This window comes from Chelonia mydas, chromosome 9 (genome assembly GCF_015237465.2).
Source record: "Chelonia mydas isolate rCheMyd1 chromosome 9, rCheMyd1.pri.v2, whole genome shotgun sequence".
NCBI classification, from domain to species: Eukaryota; Metazoa; Chordata; order Testudines; family Cheloniidae; genus Chelonia; species Chelonia mydas.
In genome coordinates, this window is record NC_057855.1 from 19,653,075 (window position 1) to 19,676,609 (window position 23,535).

A 23,535-nucleotide genomic window follows, 5' to 3' on the forward strand; every position below is an offset into this window, starting at 1 on the left:
AGTGGATCTGTGCTGCTTACCATCCACATGAGCAATTCTCTACTGGGAGTCCAAAAACTCCCTTAAATGTTTAAGCAGAGCCACATCAATCAGCAGGGCTTCATGACAGAACATATACTGCGATTTACCCATTCTGGAAAAAGGAGGGAAAAAGGAGTACTGGCCAGTTTGGGAACTGCTGATCTACAGTGAGTAGAAATAAGTAAAGAAATAATTTTAAAATGTAGAGTAATACATATGGGGAAAGAATGTGGAAACTCATGTAATCAATGAGAGACAGAGAGTTGAACAGCAGTAATAAAGAAGGGAGACTCAGTGGGTCATGCTGGACAGCAAATTAGACATGACTTTTTGTGTGCAAAGGGTTAGTTCAGTGAGGGGGCACATACATAAAAGACTACTATCATGAAGGGATGTCAGAGTTTCTCTCTCTCTAGCTCTTGGGTGACACCCCTCATAATGGCCACTTGCCAACAGCCTACGTTCCTTGCTATTAAATGAGCTACACCAATCTACATCTGAAGATCTGGCTGATCATGTTCAGTTCTAGCCATCCCAAAACAAAAAAGCTTGTGGGGTTTCAGAGAACAGCAACAGATATTATCCTGCGACTGGAGAGAACATGGAATCCTATTTTGCCCTAAATAGCCCCCTTTTCTCCTCCATCTTCTGACTGAACGTGTATGGTATTTTTGTAGATTTTCTAACTTGAACATTTGCTATTTAAAATGAATCAATTGTTGGAACAATTTTCAAAACGGGGTGAAGTGCTTTGAACCCAACATTGGAGACAAAAACCTCAAGGTGAATGAATGAAGAAAAGGAGTATTACAAAGCAAGATGTATTTTAATTGCCCTAATTATAAGCTTGTTGTAACAAGCATGTGCATAATAGTAATACTAACAAATGCATTTATATTTGACTTAGCAAGTTGACTGACAAAACCAATTCTGAGTCACAGGTTGGGACTGGAAAGTAAAGGCAGATTTATTTTCCTGACACCCTCAGGCTTCTTGGCACCCTAGTAGGGTGCCATGACCCAGAGGCAGGAAACCCCCGCTTTAAGCCACACTGCAACTTTCAAACATCTAAAATCAAGCAAGCATGAAACAAAATATCACACTACTGAGCATGTGTCCAGGTGCTGAACTGCAGGAAAAGCTGGGCCGGTAGAGAGGGCCCACTGACACAGTAACATACTACCATCTTATATAACAGTAGCACGTGAACATCAGCTGCCCTGCGCCAGAACTAACAGCACATAACATTTCCTCCGAAGTTGATACAGTGTATTTTTCACAATAAGATTATGTATTGTTGGACGTTTAAATAGAAGAAAGTGAAACAAATGCTCACTCATGTATGTGAATGTTAGGATACCAAATGAGTGTTCAAATGTTTTGTAACACACTAGATGGAATATTTTAAGGCTGTGGAATGCCTTGTAGGTGCTGAAGTCTAACCCTATAAGGCAGAGACAAACCTCCGCCAGTTTGAATGGCAGCATTTGGCAAACATGGCAAATGAGCTCCTGGGAATGATGCTAGAGGGGCCAAGCATCCTAGCAGGCTGTCTTCCTAAAAGATATGCTCTGTTAGTTCAACCAGAAGTTATTAAGCTAGGTGCAGGAATCACTGAGTGAAATTTTCTAGACCATGTTATTCAGCAGGTCAGACAAGGTGATCATAATGGTCCCTTTTGGCCTTAAACAAAAAACAAAAAAACTATCCATCGCTGCATCTAATGCAGCAGCTAATGGTCCAAATAAAATGCAGCTAATGGCAACCAACAAACGTTCTTCAAAATTAAGATAAATAAATAGGTTTTACAAAAACAAAAAACCCACAACCCAGCCAAACAATCCCCCCAAATAAATAACCCTCCCCTCTAACACGTTAATTTAAATGTATGTTAACATAAGTGTACATGATGCAAAGTTTTAAAGTCATGTTAGCAAGACTGCTTAAAATACCACATGAGATGATATATCCCTGCTTGTGCACAATATTGACAGGGCTGCAACACTGTGTGCATGGAGTATGGAGATTTTGCATAATGTGTAGTGGAGGAAATGTAAAGGATCATTTGCTGCAAATGGTGACAATTTTTCAAAACTTGTTTGCAATATTAATTTATAAACCAACACAAATATGCATATTGCTCATTACCAAGAAACATTTTTATTTAATATTTAGAACATTAATTATGATGTTCTTTTTTTCTGTCCCTCAGAAAATCCCTCAAATTAACTCCTGTCATATGAACAAATTTTTTGTTTTCATTTTTACAGGAAAAAAGTTTTAATGCACAAATTACAAAACAACCTAAGATGAGTAGAGAAATAATTACATAGAGTTAAAAGAAAAGGAGGACTTGTGGCACCTTAGAGACTTACAAATTTGAGTATAAGATCTCGTGAGCTACAGCTCACTTCATCGGATGCATTCAGTGGAAAATACAGTGGGGAGATTTATATACATAGAGAACATGAAACAATGGGTGTTACCATGCACACTGTAACAAGAGTGATCAGGTAAGGTAAGCTATTACCAGCAGGAGAGCGGGTGGGGAGAACCTTTTGTAGTGATAATCAAGGTGGGCCATTTCCAGCAGTTAACAAGAACGTCTGAGGAACAGCGGGGTGGTGGGGGGGAATAAACATGGGGAAATAGTTTTACTTTGTGTAATGACCCATCCACTCCCAGTCTTTATTCAAGACTAAGTTAATTGTATCCAGTTTGCAAATTAATTCCAATTCAAAAACAGACTCCAACGAGAGACTGCTGAAGTTTTTTTTTGCTAAAAGTGGCAATTCTTCAGGTCTGTAATCGAGTGACCAAAGTGATTGAAGTGTTCTCCGACTGGTTTTTGAATGTTATAATTCTTGACATCTGATTTGCGTCCGTTTATTCTTTCATGTAGAGACTGTCCAGTTTGGCCAACGTATATGGCAGAGGGCCATTGCTGGCACATGATGGCATATATGCAGGTGAACAAGCCTGATACTGTGGCTGATGTGATTAGGCCCTATGATGGTATCTCCTGAATAGATATGTGGACACAGTTGGCAACGGGCTTTGTTGCATGGATAGGTTCCTGGGTTAGTGGTTCTGTTGTGTGGTTGCTGGTGGGTATTAGCTTCAGGCTGGGGGGCTGTCTTTAAGCAAGGACTGGCCTGTCTCCCAAGATCTGTGAGCGTGATGGGTCATCCTTCAGGATAGGTTGTAGATCTTTGATGATGCATTGGAACAGTTTTAGCTGGGGGCTGAAGGTGATGGCTAGTGGCGTTCTGTTATTTTCTTTGTTGGGCCTGTCCTGTAGTAGGTGACTTCTGAGTACTCTTCTGGCTCTGTCAATCTGTTTCTGCACTTCAGCAAGAGGGTATTGTAGTTGTAAGAATGCTTGATAGAGATCTTGTAGGCGTTTGTCTCTGTCTGAGGGGTTGGAGCAAATGTGGTTGAATCGCTTGGCTGTAGACAATGGATCGTGTGGTGTGGTCTGGATGAAAGCTGGAGCATGTAGGTAGGCATAGTGGTCAGTAGGTTCCTGGTGTAGGGTGGTTTTTATGGTGCTAAAAAGTGATGGTCACATAAATTTTCAAAAGTGGCCAATGACGCTGAATGCCTCCATAAGTAAGATAGTTTAACTAACTGGAATTGAGTCTGAGCCAGTGTAGATTTCCATAGCACCATTCAACGTAAGTACTAGGATGCACCTATGACAATATACAGCAGCTGAAGTTTTCCTTCCTTCTGTTTTCCTTCCCTGCAAGGCCATGTGAAATACCAATGCATAACAGCTGTCTGGACTTGTTTGAACAAAACCTGAAGAGAGAAACCTTATACTTTACAAGTGTGTGTAATTCATCAACATTACATGTTATATTAAGTGTAATTATATATTATGAAGTCAGGTGGGCTTCTGTTCAGATTAAAGGACTAAGTCCAGATATCCTAGTTCATTTTGCCCTGCCAATGATCTGCTGTGTCATCTTGAGCATGCCACATAACCTGTCTGTGCTTCAGTTTACCCAGCTGAAAAATGGCACCAATAATATTTGTCTACCTCAAAAGGTTATGGTGAGGCATAAACAGTAAGAGCAAATTTTTATCATCGAGGGCCTTTTGGTGTCAACTCAGTAAGTACATAACAGTTTATAAGATTTTAACAAGATTTATCCATTATCTGGTTGCTCCAGATTTAAAGCTACTCATCATTCACCCAATGGGTTAGGTCCGTTGCTGCTCATGACAGGCTAGTTCCAGTTGGGTATGGGGGTTGTAAAAAGTCTCAAATTAAAAATGTATGCTTTTCTACCAATACTTCAGCTCAAGTCCTACTGTGAAGTTTGCATCACCAATTATAAGACAACATAGTTTACTGAAACATATGCTTTTCTGGAAGATTTATCGTTTATCTACAGATACACTTTTTGAAGGCTATTGGGTATAGATCATTAGCAACCCAAGATGTCAACAATGCTTCTATACTCAATGTGCTACACACATTTTGACAAACAATTAATCAGAACTCTATATTGCATCTGGCTCATATTTACAGCCAAAGAATGAATTGGGTTGAAAAATCATTTGAAAGGGATAATACTTCAACCTGATGACTTTGTAGTTGGTTTTGTTTTCCTGAAAGGATTCTGCTAACACATCATGTTTGAGAGACCAACAGACACTGAATTTATGAGCCTTTAGGTAAACAAAACATATGGTGCTTGCCATGTTCCATCTATTTCATAATCAGTCATTTAGCAATAAATGCAAAATCAAATTTGGAAAGCTTTTCATGACACACCATTTGAAGAGATCACTTATGTTCTTAATTTTGACAAATCTTTCATAGTGAAATTATTTTTCTTTGTTGTTCTAGGAGGTTTTCATTAACCCCTGTTGACATTGAGACCCAGGACTTTTCAATGACTAATATAGATACAAAATGCAATATAGCTTTGCTCCTGGAATGATAGGTTTGCTGCAGGCATCAAACAATTGAAATGTTTCAATTGTTCTTTTCATCTTTACATTTTCTTTAACGTCAGACAAAAAACTGCACTTGTTTGCCATATCATTTTAGGTGGAATGGCCACTATAGCGTTATTCCATGTTCAAAATCCTGATCCTGCAATCACATCAATGGGTCTCCACATGGCCACAAAGTCTGCCCATGCACCTCTGATTATAGAATAGGGGACTATGCCCAAACGTACCTAAGCTTTAAGCATGTGAGAAGTCCATTGAAGTCAATGGAACATCTTACATGTTTAAAAGTTAACCATATGATTAAGTTCCTTGCTGAACTCGGGCCTATAAATGTATCAGGCTATATGCATCAAATAATGCCAAAAATTGTGTGTGGCTATGTCCCTTGGAGGACAAGAGGATGCTTGTTAAACACACAAGCACAATTCCATGGTACATATTGGAGGGTACCATGCTGGCCCTGGCCTGTCTGAGATCCATTTCACAGGAACGCCTCATCTAGATCCCCAAGTATCAGAGTATTTGGTTTTGCAGAAGAATGAAAAATAGGAGCTGTTTTCATTTTTCCCCACAAGAGCTTAGAACAGCCCTATAGTCTACTCCCCAAAAGTGGTAAGTTCTTTTGGGGAGTAGACTGTAGGGCTTGCCAAATGTGGTAAGTCCCCATTCAGAAGTGGTAAGAGGAAAAACATGTCTTTGCTAAGAGATTGGGATGGGGAAGAATAGGTCCCTTTTTCACCTAAGTTCTTAAGGTATTTTCCTTCTCCCTAGCTTCAGAATCATTTAGCAGTCCTCACTGAGAGGAAGCAATTAGCCTGCCCTACAAACTAGATAACCGCGCAGTAGGGGAATGAGAGGAAAGTGAATACAAGGAAACAGGGGACCCACCCCTTCCCTGAGAAATCAGTTCTGTTTTCACGGGAAGCATCACATTGACTTAGTTCTTGTAGTCCCCCTATCCCTTTCTTTCCTGCCTCTGCAGTTTAGTTTTCAGTCTATGGGAGGAGTTGGGAGGATTACAAACCTGGTTCATGAGAGTAGGAAGTTCCAAATTTTTGAGGCATCCCACACACACCTAACTCAGGCCTACATTTTCCAGACCCTATTACAGTAACAGCATTCCCTTCCTGTCAGAAAAGTAAAAAGGCACCACAAGGTCCAATTTACATAACTGAATAGGTTTTCTACTACTTGGTAGTGCATGAAACATAGTAATAGACAACATTCAGGCAGGAATTTTCCAGCGATCATATCTGCCCCCTAAATTCATCACATGGATTTAATTGGGGGCACATTCCATGACTACTCTGGGAGGTAGAGAATAGTAATGGCAGCATCTCTGGACCTGAGTAGCAATTAAGATTACTGCTAGTCATCCCACAGTCAGGGATAATCATTTGTAAAAATAAGCATAATGTCTTTTAGGGACAAGACTTCTTTGCCGCCTGCAGTCAGAATACAAAGCAAAGCTGTTTGATGGAGTCTGGGAAAGGAATCCTCCATGCAGACCACACAATAGCTCTTTAGCTATTTTTGTGCAGTAGCCCGCTCCCCTCCCTCCTGCCGAGGATTCTGTGCTCATTCTCTTATGGGTGCGTCTGGCTGGTGGATCTCCACAGATTCACCCACACCATCCCTCCCAAAATGCTCCCTACCTGCAAGGGTGCAAGGAGCCCCTCCATAGTACTTCTCTGCTGCCCAAATCTTAGCTCCCCATGCAGCTGACCACACTGGTTCCACTGAGTTCTGGTCCAACCACAGCTGCTGAAGGACTGGGCAAGTTTTGCCCACCCCTTGGGCAGTTGAAAGAACAGTTAAATACAGTGCTTACTTTAATTAAGCTTTGCAAGACAGGTTAATGCATTAATATGAGAAACAATGGCTACCCACTACTCTGAATATATTTCTGAAATGGAAACAAAAGTAGTGACATGAACAGCTTTCTTTATATCAATTTATTTTTATTACTAGGATGTAGAACGAGAAATTAAGACGTGAAAAAAAATCAATTGAAGCATCTTAACTTTCAGACTAGGATCTTTAGCTGGTGCAATTTGTGCAACATGATACAATAAAATAAATTAGAGCAGATCGTTTTGTAGTTCAGCTCAAATGCATTTAGAATATGGCTCATATAATAGGTCAGAAAAAACCTTCTCTTCAGTCCTTCAGCAACAGAAATGTGGAACACAAACACAGTGGTAAATATCAGATGCAAAATCAAACCAATAATTTTGAAGGAAGTTTTGTTAGCACTTTTATTGTACTGCTTATCCAAAAAAATTTTTAAGGTTCAAATATAATACTTTGTTTCATTTAATTTGTCTTATAGGTGTCTAGCCAGTTAGATAGTAGTTAAATGCTTTGGATCTCTATAAAGATATTTTTGGGTCAACCACTTTGGAATATTTCAATGGCGAGTAAGTAGGTATTGAAAAACAAAAACAAAAATCAGGATAGATCTTAAATTAGCATGAATTAGCATAGCTCCACTGACTTCAGAGTTACTTTAATTGATACTAGCTGAGAATCTGGACCACCATTTTTATACTTTTATGGAAAGAATTAATGGAGCAAAGGAAATAGTTTGCATCTGAGCTCTTTTTAAAATTCTGATTTGAAAAATGATAAAGCATTCAATTTTTCAATGTGAAAAAAAGTCTTGTCTTTGTCCTTCCTCATCTATTACCCTGATATCCCACCCTGGTGTAAATACCTCTCTCTGTCTCACACACACACACGCACGCGCGCACACCCCCACCCACCCCTGGAATTGCTAAAGTCTGTTCTTATTGATTTCAGTGGGAGAAGAATCAGACAGTATTAGTATTACCAGTACTGTAAAGAATTATAAAAATCCATGGTTATATACATAAGGAACATTTTGACTAGTCAATTCACAGTCCTTATCTCTCCGATTCCAGACAGGGACAACACCTCGTATATTCAGGTCATTTGGCCCTTTCATTCCCATAATGGAAGTTGATACTCTTTTAGCTACCCAGACATCTGTTGGAAGAGTAATACAACAAAAATCACAAAGTGTCCAATAAGTTCTTTGAATGTATCGGCGCCACCTTTTGAAACAAGTTGTAAGGACTAACTAGGTTTCATTTTCGATTTGATTTTAACAGGGAGGAATTGGTTGCAAATCTTAAGGTTGAAGGCAATTTGGGCTTGATTATGAAATGATGATTTCATGATTTGAGGAAAGGACGGAATGAACCCAGAATAAGAACAATGGGCTTTGAAAAAAAAAAAATCAGACTTCAACAGACTCAGCGAACTGGTAGGCAAGGTCCCATGGGAAAAAGATAAAAGTGAAAAGAATTAAAATCTAGCAGTTTCTCAAAGAGGCATCAGTAAAGGCACAACAGCAAATGACTCAAATAGGAAGAGGCCAATAGGGCTCAATAAGGAGATCATGGATGACCTGAAAACTAAAAAGGAATCCCACAAAAAGTGGGAACATGGACAGATTGCTAAGGATGCAAAAGAATAGCACAAACACATAGGGAAAAATGAGAAAGATTAAGGCACAAAAATGAGTTACATCTAGCAAGGGATATAAAAGGTAATAAAAAGAGGTTCTTTACATACATTAGGAGTGGAGCGAGAAAGAGAAAGAGCAAGGAAAATGTATGTCTAATACTTTGTGGAATGAGAGCTAACAGATGACAACTTGAATGCTGAGGTGTTTAATGCCAATTTTGCTTCTGTCTTGAAGAAAAAGGTTAACAGTAGGTGAATGAAAAAGTAGTTAACTAACATTAACACAAAGGGGGATGAAATAAAAGCCAGAATAAGGAAAGAACAGGTTAAAGAACATTTAGATAAGTTTGACGTATTCAGCTAGGCAGAATCTGAATTCACCATAGGGTACTTAAAGAACTATCTGAAGCCACCTCAGAACTGATAATTATCTTTGAGAACTCAGACTACAAGTGAGATCCCAGATGACTGGAGAAGGGCAAACAGAATACTTATCTTTAAATATGGCAAGGAGGGGGACCTGGGGAAATTATAGACAAGTCAATCTAACTTCAAAATGTGGAAAGATATGGAACAAATTATTAAGCAATCAATTTGTAAGCACAGAGAGAATAATAGGTTTATAAGGAATAACCAGCATGGATAAGTCAAGAACAAATCATTACAAACCACCTATTTTCCTTCTTTGACAGGGTTACTGGCCTAGTGAATATTGAGGAAGCACTAGATATATCTTGACTTTAGAAGGGCTTCCCCACCCCCCACCCCCATTGTTCCATAGGACATTCTCATAAGCAAAATAGGGAAATGAGTCTAAGAAATTATATTATAATGGGGTCTAGATAAAATTACTATAGGGTGGGTGCACAACTGGTTTAGAAACTGAACTCAAAGAGAAGTTATCAATGGTTTGCTGTTGGGTCCTCACAGAGGTCTGTCCTGGGTCTGGTGGTATTCAATATTTTCATTAATGACTTTGATAACGGAGTGGAGAGTATGCTTATAAAATCTGCAGATTACAGCATGCTGGGAGGGATTGCTAACACTTGAGTACAGAATTCGAATTAAAAATGACCGTGACAAATTGGAGAATTGGTCTGAGTTCAAACAAGATGAAATTCAATAAAGACAAATGTAAAATACTTCACTTAGGAAGGAAAACAATCAAATTGCAAAATGGGGAATAACTGTGTAGATGGTAAGTACTGCTGAAAAGCATATGAGGGGTATACTGGATCACAAACTGAATATGAGTCTACAATGTGATGCAGTTCCAAAGAAGCTACTATTCTAAGGAGTCATATATACGCAACATGGGGAGGAAGTTGTCCTGATCTATTTGGCACTGGTGAGGCCTGAGCTGGACTACTGTGTCCAATTCTGCTTGCCACACTTCAGGAAAGATATGGATACATTGCAGAGAGTCTGGAGGAGATAGGGTGACCGGATGTCCCTATTTTATAGGGACAGTCCTGATATTTGGGGGGTTTTCTTCTATAGGCACATATTACCCCCCCACTCCCGTCCCGATTTTTCACACTTGCTGTCTGGTCACCCTAGGAGGAGAGCAACAAAAATGATAAAAAGCTTAAAAAGCCTGACCTATGTGGAGATGTTAAAAATGACATAGTCTTCAAATATCATAAGTGCCATTATAAAGGAGATACTAACTAGCCATTCTCCATATCCACTGAAGGTAGAACAAGGAGTGATTGGCTTAATATACAGGAAAGGAGATTTAAATTAGATATTAGGAATAAAAACTAAGAATAGTTGAGTACTGAACATGCTTCCAAGAGAGGTTGTGGAATCCCCCTCTGTCAAGGTTCCTCCCCCACTCTGAACTCTAGGGTACAGATGTGGGGACCTGCATGAAAACCTCCTAAGCTTACTTTCACCAGCTTAGGTTAAAACTTCCCCAAGGTACAAATTAATTTTATCTTTTGACCCTGGATCTCCACTGCCACCACCAAATTCTAACTGGGTTTACTGGGAAATGTAGTTTGGACACATCTTTCCCCCCAAAATCCTCCCAACCCTTGCACCCCACTTTCTGGGGGAGGTTTGGTAAAAATCCTCACCAATTTGCATAGGTGACCACAGACCCAAACCCTTGGATCTGAGAACAATGAAAAAGCATTCAGTTTTCTTACAAGACGACTTTTAATAGAAGTAAAGGAATCACCTCTGTAAAATCAGGATGGTAGATACCTTACAGGGTAATTAGATTCAAAACATAGAGAATCCCTCTAGGCAAAACCTTAAGTTACAAAAAAGACACACAGACAGGAATAGTCATTCTATTCAGCACAGTTCCTTTCTCAGCCATTTAAAGAAATCATAATCTAACACATACCTAGCTAGATTACTTACTAAAAGTTCTAAGACTCCATTCCTGGTCTATCCCCAGCAAAAGCAGCATACAGACAGGCACAGACCCTTTGTTTCTCTCCCTCCTCCCAGCTTTTGAAAGTATCTTGTCTCCTCATTGGTCATTTTGGTCAGGTGCCAGCGAAGTTATCTTTAGCTTCTTAACCCTTTACAGGTGAGAGGATTTTTCCTCTGGCCAGGACAGATTTTAAAGGGGTTTACCCTTCCCTTTATATTTATGACACCCTCATTGGAGGTTTATAAGAACAGGTTAGACAAACACCTCTCATAAATGGTCTAGGTCAGTGGTGGGCAACCTGCGGCCCATCAGGGTATTCGGATTGCAGGCCACGAGACATTTTGCCGACGTTGACCATCCGCAGCCACGGCCCCCTGCAGCTCCCAGTGGCCATGGTTCACCATTCCTGGCCAATGGGACCTGCGGGAAGCGGTGGCCAGCACATCCCTGCAGCCTGCCATTCCTGCAGCTCCCACTGGCCGGGAACGGCGAACCGTAGTGACTGGGAGCTGTGGGAGGCCGTGCCTGTGGACGGTCAACGTCAGCAAAATGTCTCACGGCCTGCAATCAGATTACCCTGATGGGCCGCAGGTTGCCCACCACTGGTATAGGTATACTTCATCCTGCCCCAGTGCAGGGCTGGACTAGGTGATGGCTCAAGGTCCCTACACTTCTAGGAGACTGCGACTATGAGGCATTGCTTCCAAAGGAAGATTGAAGCCATATGCCCTTAACCTCCTTCACAGGCTGCCATTTTTACTTGGCTGGAAGCCATAGCTGTCCAATGGATTAGGCAGAGATCCTAACTGTTTAAATTTCATGAAAATTCAAAGTTTAATGTGATTTTTGCATCCATGAAACAAATTCGCTCAGTTCTGTACAACCCACGTGTAAAGACTGTCCCTGTTAAAAATACCTCCACTCCATCTACAAGATCAACATTCAGAACACAAGGCAATGGAATGTTCAGAGGAAGAAGTAAACTTATATTCATTGGAAGGTTGAAGGGAATGTTTTCCTGGTTTATGGTTTGTGACACTATGGGAGTCTTTAGAAAGGTTAAAGCCCATGGCTGAAAACCTATCAAAGTTTTATCATATGAGATCTTCCATGTCAGTCCTCTATCAGCCTCAAAAGGGTTGGTACTACGTTAAATGCCCTTTACTTCACATCAGGCTGCAAACTGAATAATATAAAAATATAGAGAGAACAAATCCTTTAATCTCAACTCTTTTTTAATGAGGGGTGTATTGTAAACAAACCTTATTAAAAGAGATGAGGTTTTCTCTTAACTTTAAGAAGTTTTGTTTGCAAACCTGCTTGTATTTTTGAAGGGGACCAAAAGCCCAGATACTCAAAAGGATTTAGGTACCCAAATCCTATTGTTTTAAATGGTTGAGTACCTATTTTGAGGATCTAGGCCATAGCACTTAAATCAAGCTAGTGTTTAAGGTCTAAGGTAAGAGATTCCTGCTCTGGCAAATCTCAAGCGACGCATGTAATCAGGGCTCCCTTTCCAAAGAATTCAGTAAGTCTATAAAATGTGTGCACACATCTGTGTGCCTGCAGCCATACTTAAGGTTATGGTGGGTAGTACAAGGAGGTTTTGTCCATACTGCAACTGTGAAGTGTTTAGAGCCTGATTTTCAAAAGTCAAGTATCCACAGCCCCCACTGACCTCGGTAAGAGTTGTACATACTCAACATTTCTCTAAGTCAGGCCCTTAAAGATTTAGGATATTTTCAGCAAATTTAAAATAAAAAAAGATTAATAAAACAAACCATGGCCAAGACACACTTTCTTTTCCTGCTCCCTTCAATGTCTGCTCCAGCCTAGCATTCCCATTCATGCTCCCTCTATACTCCAAATGTCCCCTTCATCTCCTCTTCCATATTCCATCAGTTTTCTGCCTTCCTGAGTCCATTTCTGTCTTGGCCCCCTTCCCCTCTTCCATGCCTTCGTCAGACTTCTTCCCTCACAATTTCTTTCCGTCTGTTCACCTTGATCCATATGCCCGCACTGCTGGCTCAGCTCAACAGTGGCAACAGCACAGCCTATCAACTGACCTGCTGTCAATGCTATCTATGCAGGCTGCCAAACCATTTTAAAATATTGCTGTTTTCACACGACAAGGGCTCTGCATAGTGTGGCACGGGCCAGTGCCACAGGTAACAGAAAAGGGAGAATAAAAAAACCACCCCCAAGCCTAACATAAGACACAAATACGGCTGAACAGAACATTTATCTGCCCTTATTCAGCGTACAGGGGGATTCAGGATCACAGCTACCTCCAATCTGATATCCCCTTCGGCACTCCCAAAATACATGAAAATTACAAAGAAAGAAGGGTTTTCTTCAGTGGGGGTAAACAAACAAATAGCCCCTTAAATGAAATAGCTCTTTTAAGCAGTATTGCAATTGTCCTAGGCACCACAGGAAGGCAAGACACCCGGAATGTGGTGTAACTAGGTCACTTCTTGATTAAGTAACATGTATGGGAGCTATCTAGCAGTAACTTGTCCAGTGCAGGCTTTTCTTCTTTGTAATCCATACCATCTAGTAGAGGGCTATTCCCAGACCCCCTGTATACTGTGAACCTGATCCTAGCGGTGCTGCTAGGACTGCAGTGCCCTCCCCTCACACAAAGATTAAGAGAGTGGGAAAGAAAGTGTGGTTTTCTCTCTGTACCAGACAGAAGGAGCCCCAGTCCCATTCCCCACCTTCTTTAGGAACAGCCTTCTCCTAATCCCTTTCCAATTCTGGTTTATCATGGAATCAGAGTTTTTATTGAACAAGTACCTGCACTAGGCACCTCCCCAGCGTAAAATTTATGTTGTTGCAATTTAGCAGACCAGGGAACTTGGGTGTACATTGAGAGGAAGAGGAAAGAACCCACCCAGCCCAGGCTCAATCTGACAGTAAGGGAACAGTTCCTTCCCAGGTGAGTAATATGATCAGGGCAAGGTCCCGAAGCCCGGTCCTAACTCTACTCCCACAAGTAGAGTAGGGAGGAAACTTTTTCTAAGGGCATAACTTGGTGCACCAGACAGGGGGCAAGGGCTTATTAACCCACTCTTGGGTATATGGGAGCTAGCTGGCTAGAAAAAAAAGATGCTACATAAGCCAAGGAGTCCCCTCCTCAAGCCCAGAGGAAGGAAGGGGCAATCCTTAAAGGGGCCATAGGTTTTCTTTCCCTACTGGCCCAGACAAAACCTCCCCACATCTGAGGCTGCAGAAAGTGAGGCCATTCCGTGTAAGCAAGATGGTCAGTTTATCAAGTCCTCCTTGCTTCTGGGTTTGGCTCCAAGATGCTGAGCAAGAAATTGCCCTGCTCCCTTTGTCAGCCCTTCTACTGTTTCCCCTTTTGGACTCTGTGTCCTAACGGACTCAAAGAGAAGCAGAAAATAAGTGTCACAAGAGCAGCTGGGCTCTAGAAATCTGAACATTTTGCTAAAAGAATCTCTAACATTGCCTGTAACCTGAGTTCCGTAACTTAGCATTTGTAATATAAATAATCTACAATCATGTCAATGTGAACACATGGTGTGAGTGGGAAGCAAGTTAAATTTGTCTGTGTGATGAGAGCTGAGAGGCATGTGCCAAATATTATCATCTGCCTTGACAAAGAACCCTCTAATTTAGCGTCACTGCTGAATATCAAGCTGAGAAATCTGTGATACTTTGTCATTGAACATCATGGAGTGCTATATATTGTCCCAGATATTTCCTCATTCAGCTGCAGGAGAGCATATAGCCCTGCATGTCCACTGCTCTCTCTCTCATTCCTTCTTAACTGAAGAAGTTGGGATTGTAGTTGAAACAAGTCTGTTTTCTGCTTATGGGGCATTTATTGGAACCAAACCCAAAATTTGAACCTTATTGTGTTGCTTCATTATTTACCTCATTACACCATCTACATTATATTCCTTAGACTTGACATACCATTATTTCAATCACTGATCACTGGCAGCAGGTCCCGGTTACATTCCTGATATGGCTTTGGCAATTTTGAATTAGTTTTGTATTATGTCATCTTGTCCTCTTATTTGCCACTTTTGTTAAGCTTGGCTAAGCTTTACATTAATTTAAAAACCCTAAGTTGCCAGATGGGTTTTCATAGGCACTCATAGCTCAAATATTTTGCCAATTTACTGCCCACTTTGAAAGTATATTTAAAAGTGAAATTCTTCCCTTGCATTATTTTCTCTTAAATTGGATGTATTTGTAGTCTTAGAAATCGTACATTGGGCTGTTTCTTAGCTACCAAATTCAACTGTCACCATTTCAGGAAAATATGAATCTTTTTATTGCATACATTGTCTAGGTTCCAGTGTAATGCTTGAATAAGTCAAAATTCAGCAGACCACTCCTTTCCAGTCCCCTTCAGAATAGTTAATCAGTACATTTTATGGTGGGTTAAAAATTAAAACTAGAGTATTTTTCATTACCTATGATTTTTAATAGCATTGTGTCACTGCTTCCTGCTGAACTATTATAGTCCAAATGTGTCTCAGATGTCTAGTTACTTAATTATGTTTCTGCATACTTCATTTGCTACAGTGAATTCTAAACCATCTAGCTGTCTATTCAATGATTTCATTATTTTCTATAGGACCTTTAGCTTTGACCCTAAGAGAAGCTTGTAGAAAGACACCATATTCACAGTATGCAACATTATACAACGTTATACGCTTAGAGAAGGAAGGTAATTAAAATCACTATTTTCTATTTAAACCAAATACATATACACAAACCTAAGGCTAGAGGGAAAAAACAACCCACCTTATCCTTGCAGTGCTTCTATATCTGTAACAGATAAGCCTGCTGGAGAAAAGCAAATCAGCCTTTTTGAACTTAAAAGCATAACTGAAATCATTACTGTTTAACAAGTTTTAAGTACCCATGCTAGTAAAAGCTGGCTTCAGCTGTTAATGAAGTTATGAAATTCAGGGGAAAAGTCTTAAATCACACTGCAAATGGATTTGGTTTAAAAGTAAATAAAATAATGAATATAACAAAAAAAATCCTCTTGAAGCTACAGCATTATGGTAATATGGATGTAATGGCTATATTATATATGGATGCATATTCTGCAGGTGTGCAGCATTCTCCATGCCAGAACACAACCAAATTCTATGTGGCTCTGTGTCAGGTGGGTGTGGGTGTTGGGAAGGTAAGACGTTTCCCCACACATCAAGAACGGATGTTCTTTTTCTGAAAGACATGGCTTAGTTCAACCACTACTACTGGACATGAAGGGGGAATTAGTTCAGTGAAGTCCTGTGTACTGTTATGTAGTAGCTCAGACTACCAGATCACAATGGTTCCTTCTTGCCTTAAAATCTATCAATTACCTACTGATCTCGTCATAAGGGCCAGCCACAATTGCAGCACCTGTGCTGAGGGGAGTATGGTGGCATTCTATTTCTACTTCCTCAGTGGAGGAAACTGATTCAATGGAAATCAGTGGAGCCAGAGACATCCTCCCTACATACACCCCATGTAAATAGAGGTGTTGGGCCATATGTAGGAATGGAAATAGGTTACTTGCTATAGGGATGTGGAGGTGTGGGGTGCTACCTCTGCAAGCCAGGCTGTCTTGCAGATATAATTGACTCATTATTACAAAAGTGTGCCATGATGCAGTACCAACAAATAGGTTGTAAAATAATTCATTTTGCTATGGTCCTTACTAGATATAAACTAGTTAAGTGTACAACATACAAATGGCATGTGATAATTTCATGTAATTACAAAAAGCAAAATGTATGTGGATTCCAGATAATTATGAACTAACTGCAGATTATTCATGCAAAGTTCTTGAACACTATGGGAACAAATAGACATCTCTTTCACCGACACTTTTTGTAAAATGCCCTCATTCTACAAGGAGTCCACCAGAAATCGTGCCTAATTTTAGTCCCACTGATTTGCAGGATCAATACCTAAGATAGTGACATCATAATTAGTGATTGGTGAATAAAAGATTTGCTACAGTGGCAGCTTCCAAAAGAATCTTGGTGCTGAAACGTGGGCTGGAAATCTCATAAGACCGGCACTTACACAATTTCCAGTACTTTAGGTTTCCATTCGTAGAAGAAATGCCATGTACTGAGTCTCTCGTTTAAAAATAAGAACCTTTGTAACTTCTAAGTCAAGCCAGAATTCTTCTATGAATTTCTAAAGTTTAACTGTACATGCATGATCCACTTCCCGTGCACATTTTGTTAATAAATGGGATGTTTTGAGTACACATGCAGAAAGCCGTGAACATCAGGTATTTTTGTCCTGGACCAGTTCTAGTGAAATTAACAATAAGCTAAGGCAAACTGAGATCACTGATAATGGTGATGCATGTTGGTTAGAAAGAAATTACACAATGTCCTTACAGTTTAACACCATTAATCCTGCTGAATTATTGGAATTACAAACTATTTAATACAACCCCTCATGATATCCTGTTTGAAATCAGAAACAATCTTGCCTGTGAACTGTATACTACTTAGTACACCATTTTAGCTTGGATATGTATCTGGGCATTCAGTCTGAATACCTGTATTATTTAAGAAACAAATGAGATAGAATATAAGTCAAGTTCAAGCCATTCATCAAATTAATATTTTTTTCCCTTTCCTTGAGAACAAAAGTTAGCCCTAGCTGCTTCAAATGGTTCAAAGTTGAAGAAAAAAACAAAAACAAAAAACACACAGTTCAACTTGAATCCTCTATAATTCCCAGCTGCTTGAGGCAATCAGGCAGTTTCAAACAACTCACACACACACTTAGCACAATTCTCATTAGCTTTGTTCTTATGATTAGTGGACTTGTTTCATTTCCATTATGTACATGGGAAGAAACGGACCAAGACCCCAGTCATGCAATTGACCATACGTGGTCTGCATTCAGAGTTCAGAGTAACAGCCGTGTTAGTCTGTATTCGCAAAAAGAAAAGGAGTACTTGTGGCACCTTAGAGACTAACCAATTTATTTGAGCATAAGCTTTCGTGAGCTACAGCTCACTTCATCGGATGCATACTGTGGAAACTGCAGAAGACATTATATACACAGAGACCATGAAACAATACCTCCTCCCACCCCACTGTCCTGCTGAAAATAGCTCATCCGAAGTGACCACTCCCCCTACAATGTGCATGATAATCAAGGAAGCACAAATCCAGGTTCTCCCCCCCCCCCCCCCCCCCACACACACACACACTTACTCTCCTGCTGGCAATAGCTCATCCAAACTGACCATTCTCCTTACAATGTGTATGATAATCAAGGTGGGCCATTTCCAGCATAAATCCAAGTTTAACCAGAACGTCTGGGGGGGGGTAGGAAAAAACAAGGGGAAATAGGCTACCTTGCATAATGATTTAGCCACTCCCAGTCTCTATTTAAGCCTAAATTAATAGTATCCAATTTGCAAATGAATTCCAATTCAGCAGTTTCTCACTGGAGTCTGGATTTGAAGTTTTTTTTGTTGTAAGATAGCGACCTTCATGTCTGTAATTGCGTGACCAGAGAGATTGAAGTGTTCTCCGACTGGTTTATGAATGTTATAATTCTTGACATCTGATTTGTCCATTTATTCTTTTACGTAGAGACTGTCCTGTTTGACCAATGTACATGGCAGAGGGGCATTGCTGGCACATGATGGCATATATCACATTGGTGGATATGCAGGTGAACGAGCCTCTGATAGTGTGGCTGATGTTATTAGGCCCTGTGATGGTGTCCCCTGAAGAGATGTGGGCACAGTTGGCAACGGGCTTTGTTGCAAGGATAGGTTCTTGGGTTAGTGGTTCTGTTGTGTGGTATGTGGTTGTTGGTGAGTATTTGCTTCAGGTTGGGGGGCTGTCTGTAGGCAAGGACTGGCCTGTCTCCCAAGATTTGTGAGAGTGTTGGGTCATCCTTCAGGATAGGTTGTAGATCCTTAATAATGCGTTGGAGGGGTTTTAGTTGGGGGCTGAAGGTGACGGCTAGTGGCGTTCTGTTATTTTCTTTGTTAGGCCTGTCCTGTAGTAGGTGACTTCTGGGAACTCTTCTGGCTCTATCAATCTGTTTCTTCACTTCCGCAGGTGGGTATTGTAGTTGTAAGAATGCTTGATAGAGATCTTGTAGGTGTCTGTCTCTGTCTGAGGGGTTGGAGCAAATGCGGTTGTATCGCAGAGCTTGGCTGTAGACGATGGATCATGTGGTGTGGTCAGGGTGAAAGCTGGAGGCATGTAGGTAGGAATAGCGGTCAGTAGGTTTCCGGTATAGGGTGGTGTTTATATGACCATCATTTATTAGCACTGTAGTGTCCAGGAAGTGGATCTCTTGTGTGGACTGGACCAGGCTGAGGTTGATGGTGGGATGGAAATTGTTGAAATCATGGTGGAATTCCTCAAGGGCTTCTTTTCCATGGGTCCAGATGATGAAGATGTCATCAATATAGCGCAAGTAGAGTAGGGGCGTTAGGGGATGAGAGCTGAGGAAGCGTTGTTCTAAATCAGCCATAAAAATGTTGGCATGCTGTGGGGCCATGCGGGTACCCATAGCAGTGCCGCTGATCTGAAGGTATACATTGTCCCCAAATGTAAAATAGTTACGGGTAAGGACAAAGTCAAAGTTCAGCCACCAGGTTAGCCGTGACATTATCGGGGATCGTGTTCTTGACGGCTTGTAGTCCATCTTTGTGTGGAATGTTGGTGTAGAGGGCTTCTACATCCATAGTGGCCAGGATGGTGTTATCAGGAAGATCACCAATGGATTGTAGTTTTCTCAGGAAGTCAGTGGTGTCTCGAAGGTAGCTGGGAGTGCTGGTAGTGTAGGGCCTGAGGAGGGAGTCTACATAGCCAGACAGTCCTGCTGTCAGGGTGCCAATGCCTGAGATGATGGGGCGCCCAGGATTTCCAGGTTTATGGATCTTGGGTAGTAGATAGAATATCCCAGGTCGGGGTTCCAGGGGTGTGTCTGTGCGGATTTGATCTTGTGCTTTTTCAGGAAGTTTCTTGAGCAAATGCTGTAGTTGCTTTTGGTAACTCTCAGTGGGATCATAGGGTAATGGCTTGTAGAAAGTGGTGTTGGAGAGCTGCCGAGCAGCTTCTTGTTCATATTCCGACCTATTCATGATGACAACAGCACCTCCTTTGTCAGCCTTTTTGATTACGATGTCAGAGTTGTTTCTGAGGCTGTGGGTGGCATTGTGTTCCGCACGGCTGAGGTTATGGGGCAAGTGATGCTGCTTTTCCACAATTTCAGCCAGTGCACGTCGGCGGAAGCACTCTATGTAGAAGTCCAGTCTGCTGTTTCGACCCTCAGGAGGAGTCCACCTAGAATCCTTCTTTTTGTAATGTTGGTAGGGAGGCCTCTGTTGATTAGTATGTTGTTCAGAGGTATTTTGGAAATATTCCTTGAGTCGGAGATGTCGAAAATAGGATTCTAGGTCACCACAGAACTGTATCATGTTCGTGGGGGTGGAGGGGCAGAAGGAGAGGCCCCGAGATAGGACAGCTGCTTCTGCTGGGCTGAGAGTATAGTTGGATAGGCTAACAATATTGCTGGGTGGGTTGAGGGAACCATTGCTGTGGCCCCTTGTAGCATGTAGTAGTTTAGAAAGTTTAGTGTCCTTTTTCTTTTGAAGAGAAGCAAAGTGTGCGTTATAAATGGCTTGTCTAGTTTTAGTAAATTCCAGCCACGGGGAAGTTTGTGTGGAAGGTTGTTTTTTTTATGAGAGTATCCATTTTTGAGAGCTCATTCTTAATCTTTCCCTGTTTGCTGTAGAGGATGTTGATCAGGTGGTTCCGCAGTTTCTTTGAGAGCGTGTGGCACAAGCTGTCAGCATAGTCTGTGTGGTATGTAGATTGTAATGGATTTTTTACCTTCAGTCCTTTTGGTACGATGTCCATCTGTTTGCATTTGGAAAGGAAGATGTCTGTCTGTATCTGTGCAAGTTTTTTCATGCAGTTGATAGATTTCCATTCCATACGGCTAAATGCAGTGCCTTGCATAATGACAGGTTTTCAGAGTAACAGCCGTGTTAGTCTGTATTCGCAAAAAGAAAAGGAGTACTTGTGGCACCTTAGAGACTAACCAATTTATTTGAGCATAAACTTTTGTGAGCTACAGCTCACTTCATCGGATGCATACTGTGGAAACTGCAGAAGACATTATATACACAAACCATGAAACAATACCTCCTCCCACCCCACTCTCCTGCTGGTAATAGTTTATCTAAAGTGATCACTCTTCTTACAATGTGTATGATAATCAAGGTGGGCCATTTCCTAACGCCCCTACTCTACTTGCGCTATATTGATGACATCTTCATCATCTGGACCCATGGAAAAGAAGCCCTTGAGGAATTCCACCATGATTTCAACAATTTCCATCCCACCATCAACCTCAGCCTGGTCCAGTCCACACAAGAGATCCACTTCCTGGACACTACAGTGCTAATAAATGATGGTCATATAAACACCACCCTATACCGGAAACCTACTGACCGCTATTCCTACCTACATGCCTCCAGCTTTCACCCTGACCACACCACATGATCCATCGTCTACAGCCAAGCTCTGCGATACAACCGCATTTGCTCCAACCCCTCAGACAGAGACAGACACCTACAAGATCTCTATCAAGCATTCTTACAACTACAATACCCACCTGCGGAAGTGAAGAAACAGATTGATAGAGCCAGAAGAGTTCCCAGAAGTCACCTACTACAGGACAGGCCTAACAAAGAAAATAACAGAACGCCACTAGCCGTCACCTTCAGCCCCCAACTAAAACCCCTCCAACGCATTATTAAGGATCTACAACCTATCCTGAAGGATGACCCAACACTCTCACAAATCTTGGGAGACAGGCCAGTCCTTGCCTACAGACAGCCCCCCAACCTGAAGCAAATACTCACCAACAACCACATACCACACAACAGAACCACTAACCCAAGAACCTATCCTTGCAACAAAGCCCGTTGCCAACTGTGCCCACATCTCTTCAGGGGACACCATCACAGGGCCTAATAACATCAGCCACACTATCAGAGGCTCGTTCACCTGCATATCCACCAATGTGATATATGCCATCATGTGCCAGCAATGCCCCTCTGCCATGTACATTGGTCAAACAGGACAGTCTCTACGTAAAAGAATAAATGGACAAATCAGATGTCAAGAATTATAACATTCATAAACCAGTCGGAGAACACTTCAATCTCTCTGGTCACGCAATTACAGACATGAAGGTCGCTATCTTACAACAAAAAAAACTTCAAATCCAGACTCCAGCGAGAAACTGCTGAATTGGAATTCATTTGCAAATTGGATACTATTAATTTAGGCTTAAATAGAGACTGGGAGTGGCTAAATCATTATGCAAGGTAGCCTATTTCCCCTTGTTTTTTCCTACCCCCCCCCCAGACGTTCTGGTTAAACTTGGATTTATGCTGGAAATGGCCCACCTTGATTATCATACACATTGTAAGGAGAGTGATCGCTTTAGATAAGCTATTGCCAGCAGGAGAGTGAGTTTGTGGGGGGAGGGGGGGGGGGCGGGCGGAGGGTGAGAGAACCTGGATTTGTGCTGGAAATGGCCCAACTTGATCATCATACACATTGTAAGGAGAGTGATCACTTTAGATAAGCTATTACCAGCAGGAGAGTGGGGTGGGAGGAGGTATTGTTTCATGGTCTCTGTGTATATAATGTCTTCTGCAGTTTCCACAGTATGCATCCGATGAAGTGAGCAGTAGCTCACGAAAGCTCATGCTCAAATAAAATTGGTTAGTCTCTAAGGTGCCACAAGTACTCCTTTTCTTTTTGCATTCAGAGTGTTTGCTGCCACCCAAGGACTACTGATATTCATGGCAGGCAAGAAATTTACAACATGAATCCCTCATCCATAGAGTTTGGACAAGTAAAAGGAAACTATCTGATCTGTAATTTAATGGCAGGATTAAAACTCCAACTCTTGAGCAGAGATCATGGGAGCTTTAATGACAAGAGTCAAAGAGATGGGGTTTGTGTTTCATTTGATCACAACACCCCTAAGAGTACAACCCCCTTTCACACAGTGACCGTTGGTTAAGTACAAGCTCAAGAGAATGCCAATTTCTGATTCACCAGTACCACCCATAAGGCTATTAATTCTAATAATATCAGATGGTTTATGTACTTATTTAGTCTGATAAATATCAGGACATTATAGTGACAGTTGCTTGATACACAACTATTGAATAGCTAAATTTTGCTGGACTTAGAAAAGAGATATGGTATATTCGACAAACAGGAAAAAATATCAGAAGCACTGGAATGCAGTAGTGTACATATGAAGAATATGGCACTTTCACAAATGAACAGCTGTATGGTTAGCTGGAGTTTTATAGTGTAGCAGGAGGGAATAAAGGTTTATTGTCTGACTCCAATTTCATTGGGCCCAGTGGTAGCTGCAGTAGAAAAAAAAATATTTCACCATCTCTCTTACTCTCTCTTTTTTTAAAAGTAGAAACTGGCCTGAAACAAAATGATTTTCAAATATTCCTACAGATGAAGAACCCAAATCTGGATCCAGTTCTGATTTTCATAACTAGTTCCTTTCCCTGTAATGAGCCAAATCCAAATTCTGGATCCTAATAGTCCTGAAATTAGGGGGAAAAGGGTCCAGGGCAGGAA